Source organism: Mytilus trossulus, chromosome 14 (genome assembly GCF_036588685.1).
Source record: "Mytilus trossulus isolate FHL-02 chromosome 14, PNRI_Mtr1.1.1.hap1, whole genome shotgun sequence".
Classification (NCBI taxonomy): Eukaryota; Metazoa; Mollusca; class Bivalvia; order Mytilida; family Mytilidae; genus Mytilus; species Mytilus trossulus.
The window spans coordinates 24,994,550-25,017,308 of record NC_086386.1 but is presented as its reverse complement, the minus strand read 5'-3'; the positions used below and the strand labels follow the sequence as shown (position 1 = coordinate 25,017,308).

At 32.4% G+C, this 22,759-nt stretch overlaps 1 protein-coding gene across 2 annotated transcripts in view; it reads right to left on the bottom strand.

Annotated features, from left to right (window-relative positions):
- LOC134695855 (uncharacterized) overlaps nt 1-7,933 on the bottom strand; it is a 29,424-nt gene extending 21,491 nt beyond the window's left edge. For both annotated transcript variants that reach the window (XM_063557302.1, XM_063557306.1), the window contains exon 1: nt 7,724-7,933. The gene's annotated coding sequence lies outside the window, so the exon portion shown is untranslated. The remainder of the gene's footprint in view (nt 1-7,723) is intronic.
- Nucleotides 7,934-22,759: the final 14,826 nt, after the last annotated feature.

The following is a 22,759-nucleotide window of genomic DNA, read 5'->3' as shown; positions in this document are numbered from 1 at the left end:
AAATTTCTTTTTTAATCCTTTAAAATCAAATTTTTTGATTATATTAAAAAATAGTTCTCTATCATGATAGAATAAATCTGCAAGAAACAAGGTAAGGCAGTGAATTACATTGGTGTACCTCCCCTAGTATTTATCAACATCTACTTCTTCTCCTATTTTCTAGTAACCGCCTTCAACACGTTGAAGTTTATGTCACTTGTACTGCACATTGCTTTGAGCATGTTGAGGAGATGTATATACAGTCAATGACAGTGAAATTTTTTACATTTCTATGTATAAAAACAAAAATTGATTATAACACTTTAACATAGTGGTAGTGCATATTTTTATTTTATCTATTTAATATATATATTAAGATAAAACTATTTACACATGAAGAATTTACTAAAATTCAGTTGTCAATACTGGTATAATTCTCAAGACTAGTAAAACATTGGTAGAGGTCCAAGTACACAGTTATTTCGTAGTGCATTTCTTTTAGACAATAAATGAAAATAAAAAAAATCTTACCTGCGCTTTCTCAATAATATTTTTACAGTGTGTTGTACTACTTTTGGGACAAATCATATCAAAATTATAAAACTTCATCAGCTCTAACTCAAAATATGGACAATTTTATGTTAAGGGGGTCTTGAAATCTTTTGACAGTTTCCGAAGTGCTAATTTTTAACCTTTTTCAGCTGGACCTAATCACTACTTTACATTAATTAATATGTACATGTATGACCCAAATTTTTTTACAGTGTCATTTCACACCTTTCTTGCTATATGAGGAATAAAACATGGAGAAATAAATTTGGAAGGGGTATAAAAAAATTGGCAAGTATCACACTGTCTACACTAAGTACTATATTTGTGGACAACGAAAATCAAAGGACGATAACTGTGTACTCATACCAGATAAGGGAAATTTCATTATTTATACCATGTATACCAGTATTGACCACTTAGGCACTAAAGGTTGATATTCATGTCAGTAGTATCAACAATGTATGCTTATTGACTGGGTTACGAGTGGAATAGTAAGTTTATTGTCCAGAGGAGCAACTATTGTCCTGAGGCGTAGCTGAGGACAATAAATGTATCCCAGGGACAATAAACTTACTATTGCAAGAATATCCAGTCAGTAAGTGTTTTATTATATCGACAAATAAAACAAACAATAAATGGAGGTGATAAATCAACTATCGTAATATTTCAAAGAAAAACTAAAACCATAACGTTTACTTCATAGATATGTTCAAAAGCTATAAGGCTACGCATTGCACTGACGTTAACCCTTCTAGATACAATAAGTAAACCACAACGTCGTTACTCCTGTGTTAATTTCAAAATCCTCCAAACAAGTAGCTGCAATTAAAATTTCCCCAAACATTAAGATGCTTGCGGTCCAATACTTTCATCCAGGTCCAATAGTTGGAATTTTTTTACCGGTCCAATAGTTTAAAGATTGCAATTTTAACTTGCAAAATCATGAAAATAGTGAAAATATTGTACTTATTTTATATAGAAAATGATAACTGCGGTATAATAAAATGTAGCTATGGGATCATCAGTTCACACTGTCATGACTGTTACATTTCATTCATAGAACATGTATTAAAATCAAAACCTTATTTTGAACCATTTTTCAAGTAACATATAGAAATAGAGATTAATTTCAATCTAAATATATATATAACAGTGACCCGAATTGAATTTACACAGGCTCTCATACATGTCATAAGAAATGTTGAAGAGTATCGTTGATAATTTAAATGCTCTTATGTTTTATACATACATTTTTTTGTAACTGAATGTCACCTATGTACAAATGCATAGAGAATTTGTATTTTGCTGACACGTTGAAGGAAACATACAACATACAAGAGACATTCAGTCCATATATATTTTTTACACATGCAGATGTGATCAATTGTTAAGGAAATGAAAAACTAGAGACATACAGGGTTAAATAGATGCAAAAACAAGAATGTGTCTCCATTACACAGATGCCCCATCAGCACTATCATTTTCTATGTTCAGTGGCATTGGTGGTTCCAGGGGGGTGGGGTGGTTGAAGGGGTGTTGGAACCCCTCTTTTTTTTGGTGGATCAATGCATTTGAATGGGGACATGTGGTTGGAACCCCCCCTTTTTTAAAATGGCTGGATCCGCCACTGAAAGGACCGTGAAAATGAGGGAAAATCTCTAATTTGGAATTAAAATAAGAAAGATCATATCATAGGGAACGTGTGTACTAAAGTTGCAAGGTGATTGAACTTCAACTTCATCAAAAAGTTATTTTGTCTGTAACCTCGACCAAAAACTTTAACTAAAACTTAATTTAACCTGAAGCATGACGAACGGAGGGATGAAAGGACAAACGAACAAACAGACAAAGGAACAGAAGCACAGACCAGAAAACATAATGCCAATAAATGGGGCATAAAAGTGAGTCAGACACTAATATAAAAAAGTAAAATCACAAAAATACTGAACTCAGAGGAAAATCAGATGGGAAAGTCCATAATCCCATGGATGGCAAATTCAAATGACAAAACACATCAAAAAAGATAATGGACAAGAACTGTCATATTCCTGACTTGGTACAGGCATATAGGGACACACTGAAGCATGCTGTAGAAATTGAGGCAGGCTTCAGTTGGCTCCTAAACAAAAATGTGTACTAGTTCATTGAACTAGAGGCTCTAAAGAGCCTGTGTCGCTCACCTTGGTCTATGTGAATATTAAACAAAGGAAGCAGATTGAAAATTGACTACAAAGGTCAATAACTCCTAGAGGGTCAATTGACCATTTCGTTCATGTTGACTTATTTGTAGATCTTACTTTGCTGAACATTATTGCTGTTTACAGTTTACCTATATCTATAATAATATTCAATATAATAACCAAAAACAGCAAAATTTCCTTAAAATTACCAATTCAGGGGCCGCAACCCAAAAACAGGTTGTCCAATTCATCTGAAAATTTCAGGGCAGATAGATCTTGAGCTGATTAACAATTTTACTTCATGTCAGATTTTCTCTAAATTATTTGGTTTTTGAGTTATAAGCCAAAAACTGCATTTTACCCCTATGTTCTATTTTTAGCCGTGGCGGCCATCTTGGTTTGATGGCCAGGTCACCGGACACATTTTTTAAACAAGAAACCCCAAAGATGATTGTGGCCAAGTTTGGATCAATTTGGCACAGCAGTTTCAGAGAAGAAGATTTTAGTAAAAGATAAATAAAATTTACGAAAAATGGTTAAAAATTGACTTTAAAGGGCAATAACTCCTAAAGAGGTCAACTGACCATTTTGGTCATGTTGACTTATTTGTAAATCTGACCTTGCTGAACATTATTGCTGTATACAGTTTACCTATATCTATAATAATATTCAATATAATAACCAAAAACAGCAAAATTTCCTTAAAATTACCAATTCAGGGGCCTCAACCCAAAAACAAGTTGTCCAATTCATCTGAAAATTTCAGGGCAAATAGATCTTTACCTAATTAACAATTTTACCCCATGTCAGATTTGCTCTAAATGCTTTGGTTTTTGAGTTATAAGCCAAAAAACTGCATTTCACCCCTATGTTCTATTTATAGCCATGGCGGTCATCTTGGTTATTTGGCAGGGTCATCGGACACAATTTTTAAACTAGATACCCCAATGATGATTGTGGCCAAGTTTCAAATAATTTGGCCCAGCAGTTTCAGAAGAGAAGATTTTTCTAAAAGATTACTAAGATTTACGAAAAATGGTTAAAAATTGACTATAAAGGGCAATAACTCCTAAAGTGGTCAACTGATCATTTTGGTCATGTTGACTTATTTGTAGATCTTACTTTGCTGAACATTATTGCTTTTTACAGTTTATCTCTATCTAAAATAATATTCAAGATAATAACCAAAAACAACAAAATTTCCTTAAAATTACCAATTCAGGGGCAGCAACCTAACAACGGAATGTCAGATTCATCTGAAAATTTCAGGGCAGATAGATCTTAACCTGATTAACAATATTTCCCCATGTCAGATTTGCCCTAAATGCTTTGGTTTTTGAGTTATAAGCCAAAAACTGCATTTTACCCCTATGTTCTATTTATAGTCATGGCGGCCATCTTGGTTAGTTGGCGGGGTCACCGGACACAATTTTTAAACTAGATACCCCAATGATGATTGTGGCCAAGTTTGGTTAAATTTGGCCCAGTAGTTTCAGAGGAGAAGATTTTTGTAAAAGTTAACACAGGACGACGACGACGGACGACAACGACGGACGACGACGCCGGACGCCGGACGCCAAGTGATGAGAAAAGCTCACTTGGCCCTTTGGGCAAGGTGAGCTAAAAAGGATCTCACACTGATAAACTCCAATCATACTATAGTTTACATTTTGTACATGTACATTGCTAAAGCTGCATCTGGAGAATGATACGAGAATTTCATTTTTAGATTGCTGTCAATAATACAGCATAATGTCATAATCATGATAATGCAAGTCTTGCTTACAGCAACATAAGGCAGGACAAAAATATGAAGGATTGGATGTCTGTCAGACAAGTTTTTCCTTAAAATTAAATATCAGTAACCTATGAATTAATACATGTATCATGTACATTTATATAGGGCCAATTACTAAGTTGAAGAGCATTAATGATAAAGGACCAAAAATACTAAAAGGATTGGACAAATGAAATGGAAGTAAAAATCATGAAAATATGTTGTTAAAACCTTTAAAAATAATCATAGAAATTTTGAAGATTTTCCTGACAGCAATCAGGTAAGTTCTTTACATTCTTCTTCCAGTAAGAGGCTACTGTCAACAGGTTGACTAACCTGCCACATTTTTGGAGTGTGCGAATGAACATGATGAATACACTTTTAAAGTTAACAAAAACAAAAAATTGGTGAAAATTTATATATAAGTGCAATATTATTACATTATCAAGCTATTGTTGGCCTTCCACTGGTGCTCTTTTTAATAATGATAGATTTACGGTGTCTTGTGATGGAATATGTTTAATTGTACATGAACAACAGATTAATGCATTGTAGATTGCATGCGATGATGATAAAAAAAAATGTGTTGAACCCAATTTTAAAGGTGCATAAAAAAAAGTACACAAATACATTATTTTTAATCTGATTCATGTAAATTATATACATGACAGTAAATACATGATTTTATGATTCACCCATGCATATGACCAGTTGAACACTATGATACAGTTGAAACTGCCTGGATATAATAGACACATAGAAAGTATTAGCTTCACTCTGGCCATACATCGCTACCATAAGCTTTGGTGGTGCAGTAGTTTTAGCTTAATATAGTAGAACTATGAATAAAATGGATACGTGAACTAAGATTCACAGTATGGCAGTATACATATAGATATATATAGAGTCATGGGTGACATAAATGCACACTGAAATAAAAAAATAATATTTGCACGTGCTTGTTATCTTTCTTATGCTTTAATAAGTTTGCTTTCTGTACTTCTGAAGTTGGGTTTAGTACACACATCATAAACACTTATTTAACTTCATTGCATTAGATATATTGATTTATAGTATATTCTATATTGGAGATACTGTTTACTTACATACATATTTTGTTTTTGTAGCACAATCATGTAATCGGTACTGATTTTCTCGAAATATAATTGCTTGGTTTTAGTTCATTTTAGATTACATGTATCCAAAATTACTTTAATTTGGAATGTCTACCTTCCCCAATCTCCGTGCTCTGCATGTAAAATGTTAATATAATTATGTGGTTGTTGGTATCTCCAAAAATATAAAGTTTGGTTTTTTTTATTTTGATTTGATTCTATTTTTTGTCAGTTATTATTTTTCAGTTTTTGTGTATTGGAGGAAAAGAATATTAAAGACATATAATTGGATCGAATTCTTAATTCGCTTGTACATTGCCTTCATCAATGGAAATGTTTGGACCTTCGTCACCATTTGGACCTTCATCACTATTTGGACTTTCGTCACTATTTGGACCTTTATCACTGTTTGAACCTTCTTGGACATTTATCAACATCTAGACTTTGAAATTTTAAATTATATACAATGTACATTTTCAATTGTTTAAAGACAACCGTGTCTTGTCCTTTAAATTGTCTTACCATGTTGTCAAATCGCGGACGATTTGTTTTTCTGGGTAGGGGGTATTGTAACGTTTATGGGTCATCGTAAATTCCCCTTTTTCTATTTATAGATACTATATATATAGTTGTCCGGTCACTTTTTCGCGGGGATCGTTTATCTCGGGCTTGAACTTAATGTCCAGACTTGGATATTTAAACCTCGTCAGGGCAGTATTTCTTTAGATTGGGGAAAACTTTCGTACTGGTAAGTTGTACTTTAAATTTCATTTTATCTTGTATTTCGATGTTTGACTTAAATATTTATTATTTAACATTTGATATATTTCTTTTTGATCTCGTAGTCAAACAGCTCTAAAATGTTACGTTTCCGTTCCAGATTAAATAGAGAGAATTGTACACCAGCTAGATATTTTATTATTTCGGGTTTATGAAGAGATGGGTTTCATTTTGACAGCGATATTTAGACAGATGGTTAATCCCAGGGGTATTTTGAAGTAATGGTCGTCAATCTACAGAATTGTTTGTCACTAATTACTCTGAAATAGAATTTTGTATTATCGCATGTTTTGGTTTTGGATCTTGAACTGGTCAATTTTATTGAAAAATGTTTTTCAAAAATTGCTCTGGTTGGATTGAAAACTAAACAGGAAATGCGATGTTTTTTTTTTTCTGGATCGATTTTTGTTCCCTAGTCATAGAATAATGAGATTCATGATCTTGTCTAACAAAGATCCAGTGGGAACCAGTGGGTATATTATTTCGTCTCGGAAGGTTGACGTCACAACTTGATTGAATGGAAAATATTTTAGTTAAAAACGGTTAGTGTATATACAGCTCTCAATATTTTAAGTAAACAGACACCTCAAAATTCTAGTATCATTTTATTTTATTCAATTAGATAGCACTAAGGCCAAACGCTTCTTTGAATTGGTTAACTTGTATGGGTATTTTTCACCGCATCGTTTGTCCAAAAAGGGGAAGTTCGAAAGTGTATTGAAATTCTAAATTGATATTTTTGCCCTGGAGATACCGCGATATGATTTATGTATTTATGTTGTTTTGTCTATTATATATGAAACTGTTTTATGAATTTTGGTCATTTGTTATATGAGCAAATACATTGCTTGGCAAATCGTCATCACTGGTCATATTTTAGGTTTCGTATACCTGTCATTTATTGAATTTACTGATTCGTTGTATTGTCAGTATGCTGTCAGAAGTCCTGGAGCGAAAGCACAGGCCGAACCCTCTCTACCAGTAACGTACATGGCTGAGCTAGCAGGGTATACTGTCATGAGACAGATTAGGAAAGAAAAATACGTCTACACACGAAAACCCATTTACGTTGCACTATATTATTACATTATATTGATTATCAAGCTATATTATTACATTATATTGATTATCAAGCTATATTATTACATTATACATGTTATATTGATTATCAAGCTATATTATTACATTATATTGATTATCAAGCTATATTATTACATTATATTGATTATCAAGCTATATTATTACATTATATTGATTATCAAGCTATATTATTACATTATATTGATTACCAAGCTATATTACATGCATTACATTATCAAGCTAGGAAATGTGACTCTTACTTTATTCAATCTATTCAATGAATAAAAATCCCTTGGTTAGATCAAACACATGTACAGTGAGTATCATTTACTACGACCAGATTAAACATGTTAAATCCTTTTGAACCCCTCTGTGTTGACAGAACGAGCATACACATGTATATCTGTATATACAGACATGAAGAGGGAGAAGGGGGTTCATAAAGAAAGTGATACCACATTAAACATGCAGTACGCACATTATACATTGTTATGTGATTGAATGATATCTGATTTTAGAAACAGTCCTGCATTGTACATGTCCTTAACACACCGGATATCCAGTCAAGTATTTACATGGAAGAGAAGAGTTATCTTCCTGTAGTTCAAGTATCTTTAAGGGGGCTCATTACTAGAAAAAAAAAAAAAATTGCTTATGCTGAAACAAAGTTTTAATCATATAATAAGCAAACATTGTCAACATTGTCATGTGTAGACTTGATTCTTCATTTTATTTAAACTTTTTATAGACAGCAACCTAACCTTTGCTGCAAGCATACTGCAAGCTTCACATTATTAACAATAAAATAGATTTTTTTTACATTGATCTAACAATCATGTAACATGACAGTCAGGGGAAAACAGAACAGCCACACACATGGCATAACCACACTTGCTTCAGTATTTTAATGAACGTATTTGTCCTATCAGAATTGAAATAATTCATGGAAGCCATAGATTTGTTGTAAATTTACATATAACCTTGGCCATGTTGGCCGTGATATTCTATCGCTGATGATAAAACTTGAATATATCATGGTCCAGGCCATGTGTAAATTAAGAAATAATTCCTTCATGTCATGCTCTATGCTCATTTTACATGATTTTAACATGGGTAGGCATTATATTTGTCGATATTTTACACTGAGCGTTAGCAAGTAAAATGTGGTCAAATATAATGCCTACCCATGTTAAAATGAGCATAGAGCATGACATGAAGGAATAATTTCGATTCTAATAGGACAAATACATCATTTTTATAGGTCGAAGCGTAGGAAAATATCGTAAAAATGCTTGGCTTTTCCTGTTTCCTCTCTGAGAAGTATGTGCATTATATTTCATATTTGATAAGTTTAAAAACTATGAGCAGGATAAATATATGTTGTTTTATATAATATATGATAAAAGTTTATTTTAGCTGCTTAAATGTATATATTTAAAAGGATAACAATGAGAATAACGTTAATATACACAGTAAGTTCATGCGCATGTGTCAAACATATTTTGTGCTTGAGCATTAGAACAAGGCTTTGTTTATAAAGCGTAATAAGGACGTCATATTAGAATTTCCAACATGTCTAGGGCTTCCACACATAGCATGAATTGTTTCTTAAATCTTTATATTTCAAATTTTAGTAATAACATGGTTAAGTTTCTTGTTAAAGATATATATACATGAAGATTGTAGATATCAAGATCCCAAAAAGGCAATGTTTATTGATAGTATTCAGCTTTAGTTGATTTAGTTATTTCAGCAGAATAAACCTCTTAGGAGTATATACTGAAGTCGTCATTATTGAGTGCCAATATGTCATCCAATTATATAAAAGTGTTATTAATTTTTTGTATCAGATCTTGTTTCAATGGGTTTAGGCAGCAACCATTTGATTTTCTGGGGGGGGGGGGGGGGCTATGTTTTTTTTTCTGGACAAATTATTTTTTTCGCCTGTGGAAAACAATAATCTATTTTTTTCACGACAAGTCGAAAACATTTTTATTCTTTCAATTTTAGCATGACATATAGTGGCAGCTGAGGGTGAAACAAGCAATTTTTTTTTCTCCAAAAACTGGAAACAAACTATTTTTTCCAAAAAAAACCCCAGAAAATCAAATGGTTACTGCCTTAGCAGATTTTGTTCAATAACTGTAACTGGCATATACACAGAAATAATAAGTGGTACACAGTTAGTCCTTATTGAAATTCCGATCACTTGAATATATAAACAGAATCTTTGATGCAATTAAAAATGTTTTCTAGTAAATATTCAAGACATCTTAAGCATGTCTAGATTCTACCAATTAGCAGCTGCATGATTAGAAAACAAAATATTTTGTAACACTAGGCCACCAACATCTGAATTTTTAGTTCAGTCTAGGTGGCCAAGTGGTCAATAGCAATGGAAAAAGTGCTGATGGAGGTGTCATGATATCAATTTAGCATTTAGATCTCAGGGGCATATCCAGCCATTTTTACAAGGGGCAGGGTCTCCCTAGTCCAAATAATTATGATGAGTTATTTGGACTAGGGTCCCCTAGACCCCCCGCTGGTTCCTAACACAAATTATTGTGAAATTTTTAGAGGATTTTCCTTAGTCTGTAAGTGCTTAAAGTGGGTTGGGGGTAGTCTAGTCCTATAACACACGACAATGTATGATCTCAGGGGCAACTACTTCCTATTCCTGATGAAAAAAAATTACTATCAATGGTGCCACCCAAAAAACAAACAAATAAATAAGTCCCTGTTTTTAATCCCCACTGTTAAACTATTTGAAAGGCCTTTTTTCACAAATATCAAGTATAATATAAATGACATGATATTCAAACAGTTAATAAATGAAGTGCACACTACTTACAAGGACTTGAAAAAGGTAAAACAGATGAAGAGAAAACTCGTGACACTTAATTGGTAACACTAAGGAAAGTAAACAAGGTACTGCTGATTGTAATGTTACTGTTATCTTTAGGTTATTTCCTCCTATCTAAGGAGAACCATAAATTTAAATATATATGAGGGTTTAGATGGGGTTAAATGATTGATGAATAATGCCCTTAAAAATGAAGATTAGAGAATAACGGACCAACAAAATGAAGATTAGAAAAATGCGTGGTCTAATTTTTTAAAGATTAGAGAAAAAAAGGAGTGAAAATTAAATGTTTACAGTAAAACGGACACCACACACCCACCAGACCCTCATATATAACGTATATTAATCCGCTAGCCTACTCTTTTTCATTCGTCTCAACTCGGCCGATTCCGTACCCTCATCGCGGATTTTGAGGGTACGGAATCGGTCGAGTTGAGACGAGTGTTGGAGCCAGTATCGGTACAGATTAATTTTAAGATTTGATCGATTTTTAAATTTGAGGAAGTGTGGACACAGATTAGTGTGGATATACTCATGCTCAACGTTAAGTGAGACAAGAAAAGAAACTTTCAACCCAATAAAAACTTAATTAACTAAATTCTTTTGAGAAATGAAGTGGAAAGAGACATTCATAGATAGACATTAAATTACAGTCTTTATAATTGACTGGACAAACTTCACATATATAATATTTAGTGCCGAAGGCAAGCTTAAAATAGAAGAACTAGAAATGCTCACAAGAGATATGTGCTAGATGCATAACTCGAGACTAAAACTGATAAGTGTGGAATGGCTGTTGACGTCACAATTATCACTCAACTCAGAAACTTAAGTCTAGTTTAGATTTTAGCAAGTGTATTTATATTCACGGAGTGTGTATACATAGTTAAAGACTTTAATCCATATTACCCTACATAAAAATAGAAAGTTCATAATTGGGAAGCTGAAATCATCTCTGTCGTTAAGTTTTGTTTTCAACCAACACTTATTATGAATTTCTAGAGATCTAGGTCAAGATATGATGCAGGCTTAAATCTTTCTGTTGTATCCTTTATCTCTAGTGCAATGGGATAAATTTGTTCAACATGGTAACCAAATTTTGTATTTTTTGGTGAGAGAACATCATCTACATAGCGGAACGTAAAGTTAAAGGATATTGCTAACTTCTTATCTTTTTTTCCCAAGAAGTTGCTGTATGAAATCAGCCTCATAAAAACAAAGAAACAAGTCGGCAAGAAGAGGGCCACGATTTGTTCCAATTGGAATTCCGACAGTCTGTTGTAAAACACGTCCTCAAAACGTAACAGATATGTTGTAAATCAATAAATCAATCATCTTGATAATGTCAGTTTCAGAGAATGTTTTGTTTGAATCAGAGTGATTCATTACAAAGTAGGATTTATCCCTTCCCAAGACAAGATACTTGTATCTACGTGCGCCATTCTTTTTAATTAAACAAAGTAATACCAACTCTTTCAATTTGTCTTTTAGTTTGGAATGGGGAATACTTGTGTAAAGTGCAGAAACGTCAAATGTTTTAATTCTATTGCAAGACGAGAGAGTATTAGATTGTATGTACTATAAAAGATCTTTGTAATATTTAGTATCCATATTTGATTCACGCCACCTTTAGAAATGGCAGTTTCACAATATATTTGGAGCCCGGTTTTGATTGCTGATATAATAGAAAAACCATTAAACCAATGATACATGTATAATAATTAACATTTTGTTTTCTCAATAGTTTTCTCAATAGTATTGTTTCATTTTTTTCATTTCGTGGCCTTTTATAGTCTACTATAACGTATGGGTCATTCTCATTGTTGAAGTCTATAATTGTCTATAATTGCTTCCAATTCATTATATACATATACAGTAAGAGGAGAGGATAATGCGTCTGTGCAATGCTAGGCAGTGTTTTCGAAGAAGCTAGAAATTTGATCAATCATGCGCCTAGTTTCCCTAAATGATAGACAAGTATAGATATAAATAATCTATAACCCGTGAGGACAACACCAAAATTTATTAAAAACAGAAATCGAAAGTTTTTAAGTGATATCGTCAAAATTGGTCTGTATTCGTGTTTCACGATCTATATTGAAAAAGGAATGGTTCAGGTCTTGATGATCAATTTATTCAAGTCAGCATAAACATGACTATTTCAGTTTTCACTGTTATATATTCATCCTAGTGTGCTTATTGGTTTTTTTTTCATTCCCACAAATATATTTTTTTTATTATATATTGTTTGTTTTTGGAACCAACGACTAGTGCGACTCTTTTCCCTACTTGTTTGCATTCCAACTGGTCTGTCAACAGTGAATCTGAATCAGTCACCTCTAATATGTAGCATATCTTCACCTCTAATCTGTAGCATATCTTTATGGACGTTATTGCAGCTCCTGTAAACAAGTTGTTGCAGCCGTACGGTTGCCTTTAATTGCTTAAATATACTTTATTAAAACTTGTGTGGGGAGTAGTCTCATTGACAATCACAACACATTTTATTATTCAGTTTTAAATTTGGTCTTTTTAACCAAATAAATTATGTGACTATGACATACTTGCAGCTAAGATGTTTATAGTAGACGAAATTGACAGAGGATGAAAATTTTATTATTTAAGATTACTTAAAAACGATCTCTTAAAGGTAATAACGAACAACAATTAAGAACTGAATTAACTTAGAGCAAATGACTATCAAGTCAATGTGGTATCTGTAAAATTTTGCAGTAGTCAAGACAAAAACACCTGCTTATCTTTGCACACAGGTGAGAATACCACAAAGGACAATGCACACACACGCACACACTCACACACACACCTAGGGTACGTGGCTTCAGTCTGATGCACACATTTTATTCTTAATAATATACTAATTTAATCAGACATCTTTGCTAACTGTACCGACATCTTAAAAAAATAGTTATCTGGTAAGTCTGGTTTTTCAGGAAACAACATAAACATCGAGGTTAAGAGAAGAAAACAATCCAGAGAGTTTGACGTAAGAATTCGGAAAATTCAGTAAAAATGTTTCTTGCGTTCAAGTACCGTTAAACATGAAGATAGCACCCGGTATATATCACTACAAAAACAAAAAAAACACACTCCAAAGTGCACCTTAAGACTGTCTAAGCTTTTTGCACACTTCAAGTTAACACAAAGAATGGAAAAAGGTTGGCTTCAACATATGGACATCAGAGGAGGGATATCAATAGTTTAATGGACATCTATGGGTTACACGTTCTCGCTAACTTAAAGGAATTTTGTGTGAATCAAGAATTGAACTTGCATTTGAATATATATACATGTATATGGGTTCGAATCCCGGCAAGGTAAAAACAAAAAAAATGCAAAAGCAAATTTACAGATCTAACATTGTTGGGTTGATGTTTAGACGATTTGTATTTACCTGATGTACACAGCCATGTATATCGCTGCAGGTGTTCCGATGGATAAATCTGTTGGAGAGTTGTCACTGGTTCAGACGTATTTATAAATATAATTATTTCTGTGACTTAACTTACCTTAATTTGTAGGATCCTTTGCTACAATTAATTGAGCTGATCTGTAAAAATAACATCTCCATGCCTTATATATCATGTACTGTAGTACGATGCTAGATTAAAACTGACTTGGAAATGTAACACCCGGCCACCGAAAGCATCATTTTTATGAAACCCAGGTGGTCGTATGGTCTAGCGGGATGGCTACAGTGCTGAAGATTTGGTGTCACGATATCTCAGTAGCATGGGTTAGAATACCGGCGAGGGAAGAACAAAAAAATTGCGAAAGCAAATTTACAGATCTAACATATTGTTGGGTTGATGTTTAGACGAGTTGTATATATATATACATAAAAAAAAAAGAAGAACAACCAATGAGAACGAATCATGTGCGTTGCTTGATTACACATAATATCAGATACAGACAAAGAAGATGTGGTATGAGCGCAAATGAGACAACTCTCCATCCAAGCAACAATTTGTGAAAGAAAACATTATTATAGGTCAAAGTACGATTTTAAACACGGAGCCTTCTGTCTTCTGACACTGTTGTGAAAGCTCACCAACAAAACACTATGCATTCCAAGGAGTTGTATTTTAGGGTATCAACTCCTCCAACTGCTAATTTATTCCAAACTTAAAGTAATAGTACATCCACATATCCTTACATCCTTATGTCGACGACCTTTATAATAAGATAACATTCACATATCTGTTTTGAAACGTAACGACCCTATAATTAACACTAAGTGAATGTCCTGTTTAATTAATTTCTTATATCATGTTACTTTAAAAGTATATGTAGATATAATGCAATAATCGCTAGGTGAATGTCTTTTTGTTAGTTTATTACACATTAGATTTAAGAGACTGAATTATAGTTTTTCGGTTATTCAGTTCGTGATGGTGACTGAAACTTTTTAATCAGTTTAAACTGGCTATATTCTCTTGTCTCAGATTCAAAATTTAAAGTTAAAGATAGACAAACAATACCAGAGGCACATACAAACAAGACTAAAATAAACTGGCAACGCCATGGCTAAAAAAATAGAACTACAGACAAACACTAGTTTATAAAACATAATACAGAAAATTAATTAAAGACAACACGAACCTCAACAAAAACTAGAAAAGATTTGCAGAAGAGTAATTATATGACGTCGTGTTGCCAAATCTAGTACAAACCCGGTTATAAGTCTAATTCGGTAGGTCACATTCGCGTAAAGGGAACAGGACCCATGTACATATGTACATATCTGCTATCATTTGTGGCACGGATATATCACGACGGCCAACCAACTAGTGATTGCGTCCGAAAAACATACAAAGGGATGATATAAACTTCACCACTTTGAAATCTTTGTTTAATAGCTTCCTTGAAAGCAGCAAGCCACTACCAAGGTTATCATGACAGGAAATACAAACACTGGAATATCGTATCAACCAGGAGATGTATACTTCGTGTGCAGCCGATGCTGAGAAATTGCCACATAGAAATGGAACATTTATTGAATTTAAAGAAACATGAAATCATGATGTCCTACATCTTTATCAGACATTAGTATACAGTTAAGGATTTTATTGTTGATGTAGACCCTTTATGGCCATAAAACGTTCATATGTTTTTGTATATACATTGTAGCATTTGGTTTCAAGTAAAAGCGTAATAATTTTTGATTCGGTTAAGTTAAATATTTGCTTTCAAATATTTATACTTGTTTATTGCCTAACTCACTAATTCCAAACATCTGAATCTCTATTACTCATTATCCACTGCATAGAGTTTAGTACTGATGATGTATATATAATGCAATTATCATTAGTTGAAAGCTCGTCTGTTGGCTTACATAAAAGTAAAATAACAAAATAATCCAAACTCCAATGAAAATTCAAAACGGAAATTCCCTTATCAAATGACAAAGCTTAAACACTATGGAAAACAACTATCATATTTCTGACTTGGTAACGTAGATACAAGTATCTTGTCTTAGGGAGGACTATAAGACAACGGTTTTAAATATTTATACTTGTTTGTTGCCTAACTCAGCACCAATTCCAAACATCTGAATCTCTATTACTCATTATCGACTGCATAGAGTTTAGTACTGATGATGTATATATAATGCAATTATCATTAGTTGAAAGCTCGTCTGTTGGCTTACATAAAAGTAAAATAACAAAATAATCCAAAATCCAAGGAAAATTCAAAACGGGAATTCCCTTATCAAAAGTTTAAACACTATTGAAAACAGCTTTCATATTTCTGACTTGGTACAGACATTAACTTGCGTAGAACCGGTGTTTTAAGGTAGCTAAACGTCCCACTTGTATGAGAGTCGCACAATTTTCCGTCATATTGATAACAATGTGTGAGCAAAACAAACAGACATGATAGGTTATAATAGAAAAATTGAAGTATTATAATAGTATTCAACACTTTGTTATAATCGTAATCACTGTTACATTGTAAATAAACTCATCTTAGATAAAGGATAACATTTTGTACACACGAGGCGGGTTTCAAAGGAGAACTACCACTTTAGCACCAAGGATATTTCGGCAACATCTTTGATTAGATATTTATTTCATAAAACGTCACGGTATTAAAATGTTTTTATATTATGGTAATTTTAAGATTGAATTAGTGCGATTTTTTCTTGTTTCTACTGAACTTATTTGTTTCCTTTAATTACAGGGGAAATCCTTGTCATTTGATTTTTACGCGTTCCCCGTTAATTATAACCAGTATTGTAACTTTATTATGTATGAATCTGAAAGTGGGCAATCCTATTTATTCAAATTGTATTTTTCCTAATATTTTTGCCTCATACCAAAGGGAATTTGTTCATATTTCCAAAGGTTATTTCTTTCATTTTAACATAATATTATGTTAGTAAATGGTATATCAATAAATAACAGAACAATCCTGCTATGTATTACATGAAATGTCCTTTTTTGTTGTTTAGAACGTCCCATTCATATAATCTTTAATTCTTATGACTTTTTTTAAAGACTTCTTTTTATATGGATGACATTGTTTTCAAGTAAAAGAGTAATGTTTTTTGTTTCGGTAAAGTTAAATATGTCACTATTAGTGCACAACAATTATTCCAAGATTTAATATCTTAAGGAAAATAGCTTTGGCAAAATAAGTATAATTAGAGTAAATTTTACTGGGTGTATACAGCACGCGTGAACTATTCTATACTTTATAGAAAATATCCATTGCAATTTTTTTCATTTAGTTTCAGATGTTTAAAGTTATGTCCTTCTTTCAAAAATGTCAATTTCTATCAATATGTTTTGTTTAATACGACAAATAATTATTTTCTTATATCATCTTCATAGCATACATCCTAATTTAACAGAAAATGGAGAAAACAAAAAGTTGCTTTTAACTATTATACTATATATAGCTAGCTGACAAGTGAACGAAATTCATATTAATTAAGTTCAACATTAGTATAGAATATCATGCTTGTGTGTCTAATCTAACAGAAAGCGGATAACAAAAAATTAAAAAGGAAACCCCACTTGGCCTTATCTACAATAATCAAGTGTCAGCATTATGCTTGTTATCCATTTTCGTGTTGTTTGTGTTACGCCCATTGTTTTAATGCAGCGGATGAAGATTGAAATCTGTGAATCGTGTTGGACTTGGATATCTATTATCACTGCAGAAACGAGAGAAAAGACACTTATGGAAATGGTATTGTCCTGATAAACAAACCCTTTGTACAATGCTATTGACTTCAACAATATAGTAAATGCCTCGCACACAGTGAAGACATAATCAACAAATTGTTGTCGATATAACTTTTTCTTCGGCAGGTTGTATATCAAAAATATATGTATTTAAAAAAATAATTAGTCACGGGACTTTTGATCAAACTACAGGTTGTTCAACATTTTCAGATTCGTTTTAGATTATACATGGACACCTAGTTTATTGTTATATAAAGAAAACTTAAAGATGGAATTGTAAGATAAAATTAAAAGTATAAGATGCTTATACTGTGCTTTCAGAAAATAAATAGAAAATTTGGGACCACCGGACTCGTTTTCTTTATACACAACAAATAATGGAAATAACACAATTTGTTTTCATAATATTTACATTAACTGAGTTATCACCCCGTATACTTCAAAACCGGAATAAATTGAATCAAACAATTACTTTTCTGTGTTTGTTTTCTGCAGTCATGAACATTAGATGTAACACACATCTATTCGTCATTTTTATTAAATGAAAAGCCTAATAAAAGAAGTACATTCTTATCTCAAAACTTGCACATATAATTGAAGACTGAGTACGTTTAGCTATTTCATTTTACATGACGGTGGAAGACACCCAATCTTCCTTCATGCAGAATGTAAATTATAAAAAGTAAACAGTTGATAAATGCATGTGTTTGTACATGTACCATTCCGTGACCTAACAAGAATTAATCAAACTGCTACAACGTTTGATATCATGTTTGTTTCGGTTAATATTTGGCTAGAATTATTGGATATTTGGGCTGAAACGAAAAATCATTCGTGTTGTCGTTTTCATTTTGTTGACAGGTATTTGATTGTCAATTCAACATCGTATACGTTTCCTCGAGATATATTCTTTAAATGCATGTCGCAACCGGAATATTATTTGAGAATTATTCCTTAAAAACAACTCGTGAGTACAAGTAATGTTTATTTTCAACAATACGACAGTTATTTTAAACATGCTTTCGTCTTTAAGTTATAAAATGCATTGTCGTTATATATTGTTGAAAAAAATTAATTCAAAACATTTTAATATTTGAATTACAACTTAGTTTGGGTTAACGTCAAATTCTTTTAAGTGAAAAACTATCAACACAACGGTTACAGCTAATGTAGCAGGATCTGCTCTCCTTTTATATCACCACCGTTTTGTGTAAGGTCCGTATTGCCAACTATTGTTTTCGATGTTTTCTTTTGTGAACTTATTTATTTTTCTATTATGTTCTCTGTGGTCATGGTTGTGTCTACATTTGATTTTTGGTTTTACAATTTTGCCTGTAAGCTTACTATTTTTTTTCTGATTGAAACTTTTTTAAAAACAATTCGAATACGTTTAATATCAGGGGGTGAACATAGGCCTTTCAAATAACCTCCTTTATGTTCAAATATCTGGAACTTATTATCACAAATAAACATAGAAATATATATAATGTATTGTCAAAAGACTGCCTCTTACAATTTTATTACACCAATCCCATAACAAAACTGGTTGTGATTAGTAATTTCCAGATCAAATTATAATAAAACAAGGAAAGGAAGTTCATACTTTATATTTATATTGTAAATAACTGTAACTGCTGAAGTTTCTGAATGGGGAAAGGGCACAAATGTTATTTATAGCCAGATATACTGACCAATATATAGCTATAAAATGCATGTTCATTTATATCATTCTATTGATGCAAACAGATTCTTAGGTAATTCAAAACATATCTTGGGATATTTCAGATTTATTTTTACAGATTTAAGGTTATCCAAATGTATAACTTACAAATCTTTGGATTATTCGGGAATCTTTCTTCCCCCATTGATGAATATATGTATCACGAAAATCTATTTCCAGTCTAAAATGTTTGTCCTCTTATCTGACATGTGCTCTATTCTATATTGCATCATAGATGTCACAAATCGATGTTCTTTCCAACAAGTCAAGCACTTGTATTTGTTTTGTCGTCAGAATTAAGAACACGTTTTCGAGGAAATATTGTTGTTGTCGAAGACATTAATACGACTTATATACATGTGAATTAAATCTACATCAGATAAGGTCATTGAAATGTTAAGATAGAGGCCAAAAGATAGCAGAGGAACATCCAAACTCATAATTCACAAATAAAATGAAAAACCATATGGATAAAAAAGCATGTTAAGCTTTTTATATGGAGGGGTTAATCAGGGAAAACGAAACATTGGAATTAGAAATGAGAAGCTAGAAATAGGAAAACAAAACAAAAAGGATACGATAGAAAATTTTCAATGACCAATCTTAGTTCTTGGAGTAAACGGGACGGAAGTTGACATCTTGTATCCGATCCTCTGCTCACTCCTAATGGAAACGCTTACAAATTCTTGAATATCAAAAAGTGTGAAAATATAGACTTTAACCTTTAAATTATTAGTAAGCCTTTTCATTATGTTTTGCTTCAATTATACATTTGAAAAAACGAATTAGTTCCAAAGAAATCTGAGAGCTGACGATATCTTATATACATTGAATTCGTTGTAAATGGGTAGCTATACGACCATCTAGTATCTGTACAAAAAAGCCAAATTAAACTTTGCATAGGTGAATTAGACCTGTAGTGGCTTCATAAATTTAAAATTGACCAACGGAGAATTGAAGAAAGGAATGTGTCAGAAGTCGTAATCAACACAAAGGGACTTGTAAAGATTGTGGAGTTTTATAATTATCAAGTAACCTTAAGCATGCAGGGGAAGTTTTATGACGATAGCAATATTAGCGCAACATATCCCATGAAACTAAACGCAAAAAAGAAACCGGAAATGCTTATTTTCGAATCATTACTTTGATTTGGTCTGCAGGATTTTGTCGCTGCGTTAAAGACCCATTGGTGGCCTTTGAGTGTTTTCTACTCTTTAATCAGGTTGTTGTCTCTTTGACATATTCCCCCATTTCCATTCAAAATTTTATCCCAAGATCGAATTGAGTATGCTACCATGCAAATACGCGTCGTTTATTTCATTTAGAATTAAATAATTAAATGTCTATTTTATCCATTGGATCACCAGTAATGGTGAAACAAGGCTAAACACATTCTGTCTATATAATTCGTCTAATTAACAGCCTGGCAATATTAGTTCTATCAAATTGTGGACGCCAATTTTTGTTCTTCCCTGGACGGGATTCGAACTCAAACAACTGAAATATCGTGGCACAAAATCTCCTTTCACTATGCCTGGCGCGTTAGACCACTCGACCACCTTGAGGCTCGACAAAAATCCTGCTGGGTATTACCTATTTGATCCGTATATTCAGTTGATCCATTTCATTTCCCCGGCAGTTTTTATCTAGCGTCGTAACACAGTACATAATACATAAATAATGAAGATGGAATATTACAAACCAGCTGAATTATCTATCGTAAAGGATTTGTGTATATAGTTAGTCAATTTAACAGCCCATCAATGTTAGATCTATGAATTTGCGGATGCCAATTTTTATACTTCCCTGGCCGGGATTTGAATCCATGCTCCGACTTATTGAATGAATAACTTAATATATCGTCGAGTTGTCACTGGTTTAAACGTACTTATAAAAAAAATTGTTTTATCTTTTATTCACTATTAACAAAATATGACATATGGTATCCCAAAGTAATATATTTATAGCGTATGCTACCATTTTAATGTTAAAGATGCATTATGTATTATTTTTTAAAAACGATTCTGGAATTTGGCATGTGGAATTGCGGTATACGGGGATGAAAAATCAAGAGTTTTGATAGAATTAATTTCAGAAAAAGATCAAGATTTAAAATTATTCAGAAGTTCTTAATTGTTTGTTTAAGAATCCACATATGGTTAACACCAGTACGCAAATAAACAGATTTATGTTTTGTTCTCAACATCGAATTTGTCAATATTTAGATGGTAGTCAAGATGTGAGGTAGAATTCACTGTACCTGCTGTATCTTTTATTTAAATTCCGATTGGATCAAATATTTTTCGGTTATGCTGAGGGCCAAAGTATTTAAAAAAATCAAATATAAAAGAGATTGAAGATACGAAAAGGTTGGTGTAACTCATAAGTGAAAAAGAACCGTCAATGACATAGAAACTAAAAAGGCATATTTCATCAACTGATAAAATAAGAGTGGATAATACCAAGTGCACTTTTGCTGTCGGGGTCATGTAGAGTGCCTTGCTACACATTATATATAGTAGATCAAATATAAAGAAATTTACCTGGATAATAAGTTGAAATACATATAAATGCTGATTATTTTTGTGAAACAAACTTTATTTAAAAAATATGTTTACTATAACAATTCATTCATAGATATTGTAGATAAGGTCAAGGTTTAGGTTTCCATTTCATTGATTAACTGAAAATGGCGATTCAAAAATTGTTTCACTGTGCGCGGAGTTCCCTTTCCTCTTATACTCCTTATTCTAGCGTGCACTCTTTCAAAGTCATTTTAACGATATTCAATTCAACACAGAATATGTCTATGTAAAACATATTCTTTCTATTTTTGCCGAAATTGAATTCAAAGTTTTATCTAAAAGAAAATTTGTAAGTGATTATAAGAAAGTTTTATTTCTACAAGTAAGTTATGAAAAAGCCAAGTTTCTAAGTTAATGCATTGTAACTGAATAGTTTTAAATTTGTACACAAATAATTCGATACTGTTTTATTTTCGCATTTAAGGCAGGTTTAAGTTAAAGTCATTTATACTACAGTGTATATTATTCAAAACGGCAGTTACAGCCATTGGAGCAGGATCTGTTTTTCCTTGTAAATCACAAAGTCCATCACCCAGCTGTTTAATGTGGTTTGTGTTGCTAAATCTTTTTCTAGATTTTCAATTTGTAGACTGTTCTTGTCTTCCATTTTCTATATAGCCATGAGTGTTTTGATATTTTCTTCACCTTACGATTTTGAGAGTCCTTAGTCGTCTTCCATTAAAAGAGGGGCGACCGATACAAGAGGGACACTCCAACTCATAGATCGAAATAAACTGACATCGCCATGACTAAAAAAGAAAAGACAAATAATAGAACACAAGACACAACTAAGAAAACCAATGACTTAGCAGTACGAACCCCACCAAACGGTGATCTCTGGTGCCCCGGAAAGGTTATTAAATCCTGATCCACATGTGGCACCCATGACCATCTGGTTAAACCTTTTCTTTGCAAAG